Consider the following 5,773-nt stretch of genomic DNA (forward strand, 5'->3'; position numbering starts at 1 on the left):
CCTGCTGATAGCAACTGGTAGATAGATGGAGCTGTAGATACTTTGATGCAGTTGCTTTTTTTTCTATAAATCAATCTGGGTAAAATGGGAAAAATCTGGTAGATGAATTATTATTGGAAAGTCTGTTAGGAAAAATCACAAATGAAAGCTTCATCACAATGGGAGCTGTTTAATCCTTCACAAAGCAAATACCAGAGAACTTCAACAACTGTTCTGACCATCCTGTCAGATGTGAGTGACAGTTACTTGGATTCAGTTGCCTAGATAGATGCATATTCCTGATCTGCGTTTTAATCATCTATTTTCAGTGTTAATGCTGTTTGAATATGTTAAATCTATTGTTTTAATTATTTGAATAAATTCTGTACAATTTTCTGTTGCAGGCACTTCTTGTAAGACAGGGAAAACCTCCTTTTAAGTCTTCATGCTGCTGTACTGGGAGGTATTCTGGTTTCTATTCCTGTGTCAAATAGCTCAAGGCTTAAATCACAATTTGAATTCTACAGGACTGGTCATTGCTGAAGGCTGAGAAGAGCTACAGATGAAGGCTGAGCATGACTGACATGCTCATATTCATCAGAACACAGAGTCAGCTGGAGAGAATGAGGGAGTAATTGTTGGAGTGCTCCCTCCCTCACTGCTTGTGCAAAAAGACAGGCTGCAGGGAGGAAGCTACCTGAGGTTATTAAGATTAATACTGCTAGAAATTCCAATCAACTCACACAAGGCTGCTCCTCAAGGCTGTCAGATGCCTACTGCCTTCTCTCATTCAGGTGGGGCAACATCAATTTCAAATTTCCCAACAGAGATTCCTATGATTTATGAGTTTAGGAGGCTGATAAATGTGGTTAGTTGAAGTGTTCATGAAATAATTGAGTCAGAATAATTTCAGTCAGCTGTGCTCAATTTATTTCTCTGATAACCACAGGAGGGTGCAATTTTGGATTGGGAGCTTAATCTCAAGGGTTCCTATCACGGGAAAATCATTGTGGAACCTGGAATAAGAGCAACTTAATTTTGCTGCCAGGCCTGTATGACAGCCTTACAAGCTGACTTAAGAACCCTCAGAACTGGAGAGTACCTTAAGCTCTTCTGGTATCACAGAGGCTGAGTGAGTTCTGATTTATGTATTGTGGGATAAAGTCTGCTGAGAAGGATAATGAGATGTTTAGTATTTGAAAAATTATTTCACTGTTCAGTAGGGAGGGCATTGTTCTTTACACTTGTTTGTAGCAACTTATTTTAAGATTACAGGTTTTATCAATATTTCATTTCTGGGTATTGTGATTAATTATTTTTTTTTTAATTTTTTTTCTCTCAAGGATCAATCAGCATCAGTCCTGTCCTTACACTTAAGGGGGTGTCCATGCGTCCCTGAAGAGTCTTACATGAAACTTAAAAAAAAACCAACAAATTGTCCCCATGAGCTTATTTGTCTGCTGTAAGTTTTCCACATATCTGAAAAAGAATGAGATTTTGGGTAGATTGTCCTCCAAAGAGTACTGAGTGTAAAGGGTTCTGTAAAGCAGGAAGGTGAGCAGGTTACAGTGTGGTGATGACTGGCTGAGGTCGATAGAGAATGGGCAAGTCTAGCAAGTGGAGCAAGTGTGTGGCAGACAAATACTTTCCTGTTGTCATGAACAAGATGTTTATAATAATCTGGGAGCTGCAGGCAGGGGAGTGTATGTGGGAAAAGGCAGTGGCTTGTGTCTGTCTTTGTGTTGGTCAGTTCAGGTATCTTTTGAAATGTGCAAAGAGACTCTACAAGCATGATGCAGGCAAAAATTTAACAGGCTACTAGGTCTAGCACTAGTATATTCACTATGCCTGGTAAGACATCTGAAGTGAATTTTGATGTCCAGGAAGGTATCAGTAGACTGTGAAAGGGTTGTCCTCTGTGCTGCTTGGAACAGTATCATAGAGTTGCCATCTTCCAGCTCCACTTATCCAATTAGGATTTTACACATTTGCATTTTGATGTCTCTTCCCTATTGGATCCTTTAGCTACTAATGTTTCTCACTACAGCAGTATTACCTCTGTCTGCATATTTGTTTATCATGTGTGGTTTTTCCCTGTGGACTTTCATACAGCCTTTCTTCACAACTCATCAGTTTTCTCAGTAGTCCTAACCAAAGCTGGGCAGCATGCCATAGATCACAGAGGGTTACCAAGAAAGCAGCTCTCCCAAGAGTCCTGATCTGTGAAAGATAAAAATGGACACAGTCTATGGTGAGTCAAGAATGTAGGCTGGCACTAGAGTTGTGTTACCCCATGAGTATACCAATGTTCATATGACAAAACCTATCCTCTGGTCACCTATGGCTGAAGAGCTGTGGGGCAGGTTCTTTCACTGTGTGGTGAAGATCTACACTTGCACAGGAAAAAAATAAATCTCTCTCTGAGCATTTATTCTCAAAGTTCCCTTGCCTTGGAACTTAAACAATTTAGGACTTCATAAACTTATTTTTTTAATTCTGTCCATGATTCTCAGTTTGGGTGTTGGGAGTGTCGGAATATGAAAGATACAGTAGGATTCAGGGATGAGCTTTTCTGATTGCATTGAAAGATTTGTGACCCTAATCTAAAGTGGTACAGACTTTAGAGACTATTATGGCAATCTTTGTGGTGAGGTAGATCAGACTTAGGTGTTTCAGACACATCAGGAAGCTATATTGATGAAGAAAGGGCTGCACTCAGTTTGTATTAGAAATAAGTGTTACTATGAGTAATGACATCCTGCTAAAATTCAGCTACCCAAGTTTGGTGACTTTACTGTGAGTATGTGTTAATTCCTAGAATTAATTCATGATTGTTCTTTTCTCTGTAATGACGGTTCCTTTCATCTCCAGATAATTTAGTACCATCCCCATCTGCTGTAACTTATTTCTGTAGATGGTATAACTGCCTGTTTTGTATAGTTTGAGCAGTGTCCTGTGGGGTACAAGATCTCTTAGTGACATTTGTTCAGTATTGTGGCAGCACTATCTATCCTGTCTAGGAGTGCAGTGGAAGTAAGTTAACTTAAGAAAAAAGCATTTGCTAAGGTTTTACCTACTTCCCTCTTTCACTGCTCAGCAGTTAGGAAGATGCTTCCTTAAGTCTTACTGACTCTCCTTGCTTTTCAGGTCTCCCTGCCGTGAAGTGCACACTGTGTCAGAGAATGGTGAGAAGGACGTGAAAAGTATGCTGCTTAGTGGAGATGTGGGTGTAAACCACACAATATTTTCCAAATTACGTTTGGATTTGGGGCTTAGCATAAAATCACGGCACAAAATAACTGCACTGTGCAGAAAATGTTAGAAAAAGTCAAGATTACAGTAATGCATTCTGTGTGGTCTTTGAGTAGAGAACAGCAGAAGGGCATGTGGCAGGACTGTCTCAATTGTGTTTTTATTTCTAGTGCTGTGAAAAGCATTTTCAATACTTGCATAATTTAGAGCATGACATTATGATTTTCAAAGCTTCAAGTTGGAGTAAAGCATTTACATAATCTAATTAAATCATGTTAATGTTTTATGATAATATTCAGGTAAGTGCAAAACTTGTTCCGCAGATGCATCCTATTCTTAGGCCATTGGGGAAACTGAATTTACGCATGCAGATGTATGTTTCTAGCCCTGCATGCTTTGGGAGGTCAGCAGGGTGCTTACTGAATGCTCTCTTCTCAGGATAGCCTCCAAAGCCTGCTTCATGGAGCGTCATCTTTCCAAGAAACTTGAAGGTAGGCTGGCACCAGAGGGAAAGGCAAAGCAGATTTAAAGGGCTACTTGGAACCTCTTATAATTTGAATGAAAGCGATGCTACTGCAGTATGAAATAAATTGCTTCCATTTCAGTGAACATTAAAATAATCCCATGGTGGCCCTCTTAGCAGCAGCCCTGCCACATGTAGTATCAGATCTCACAAAGCATGCATCATACTAGGATGGGAAGCTACCAGGGGAAGCCCCACAAATCCTCCTGGTGACTGTTTGGTTTGTTTTTGCCTCTGGCTGCACTAACTCACAAAATATTGGAAGCACTTGGCCAGCATCCATGATGAGAGATGCTGCCTTGTAGTTAGATTATTTAAATAGTATTTTTCATCAGTGTGTTCTCACTAGACTGTCTTCAACAGTAGTTCTTAGTGAATCCTGTCTTTGCTAAGCCATACTACTGCAATAAGGATCTGAACTGAATCCTAATTTTCCAAATGTAGTCAAGCAAATGCTAAGCTAGTACTAACAGAATTCTTTCAGCAGGTACAGCACTGCTTTGCTAAAATGAATTAATATAATGGGCAGAGGTAGTTTCTTCAAGACCAGGTCTCTGTTTTAAATAAGCTCATTGCCATTGACTTTTATTAGTGCCATGCTGATTTATTCTAACTGATGACAGAAACGTGTTTGTATGCACTGCCAGGTGTTCTGTGCTTTCAGGGTAATTATAATGGTTAAGAAGGACTGGAACATTATCTGTGCCAGGCTGTTGATGAAGCCTGTGTGTTAGAAACAGAGGATGGACTGCACACACAGTATTGACCTGGTTTGTGCATACACACTGATTGTTGTGAGCCCAGCAACTGATTTTATGTAAAACGTGGATGCTTTAAGGGAAGCCTGGACCTAAGCTACTTCTAAATTTGAGATTTCTCTTATTTTCTGTCACAGTACATAATAATATCCAAAGTTTGTAAATTACTTTTGAGCTCAGTGGTATGGAAAGCTCTGAATATGTGAAAGTCATTGCTAAAGTAGTGCACAGAAAGGTGAAATATATCAGTAGTGAATTAAGTATTTGCTAATTAGACACAGAAATCTAATTACTTTGCAAATTTTTCATCTAATTTTGAAGGGAGTGAAGCTAGTGTAAATTTAAAATGGAAGTCAAGATGTTCAGCACATAGTGTTAACTGCCAAGGAGAACAACACGGTGACCTTATTTGCAGCTGCACATGCATCATTTGTAGGAATGCCTGTCATAACCGTAATGATTTAACATCAGGGCAGGCCAATATTTCTTGGTTCTTCCTCCGCAGTGTAGGCAGTTTCCTTTATAGGTGGAATGGGAAGCTGTAGGTGTTTCTGGTGAAAAATGGTAATGCTAGAGAGGTGCCCTTTACTACAAATCCAGCACTGTTCGCTTTAGTTCACCTCCTGAAAAAGAATTTGCAAAGTCACAGCCTGGGGAACGAAGTCACAGCTGGGTGAAGTTTAAGCTTTGGCATGGTTGGATTCTGGGTTTTTCTTATAGCTTTGCTGTTGATTATACAATGTTTAAGCATAGTAGGTGACATTGGGGAAGTTTAAAGCTGCTGAGTTTTTAAATAATACGTCAAGACTATTTAATTTAATTGCAGAGAAGAATGCTATTAGCTTAAAACCTGCAATATTTTGGTCATAGTAGCTACTTTACATTCAGACATGAAAGCACATAGAGCCAAGTTTAAACACTAAGACACTTACCTTAGTACAACTATTCTTATCTAAGGCATTTTATGAGAGTACAAGTATTAACTGCCACTAAATATCCTGTGTGAATTGCTATTAATATTTCCATACTAAAATCCCTTTTCAATTACCTTTCAATACTATGTCGACTTTGAGCCTGATATCTCATCTATTTAAACTCTTCTAAAGGATCTCAAGTGGCAGTCTTTTAAAATGTGTGGGTATATACCCATCAGACTTTGTAAGCACCTGACATGCAAGCATCCATGGTCACTGGCTCACTTCTGAAGTTCACAGATACTCTGTTAAGCTCTTCATAGTTGATACTCCTCTCACTGCTGAGC

Source organism: Chaetura pelagica, unplaced genomic scaffold (assembly GCF_000747805.2).
Source record: "Chaetura pelagica isolate M959 unplaced genomic scaffold, ChaPel_1.0 scaffold90, whole genome shotgun sequence".
Classification (NCBI taxonomy): Eukaryota; Metazoa; Chordata; class Aves; order Apodiformes; family Apodidae; genus Chaetura; species Chaetura pelagica.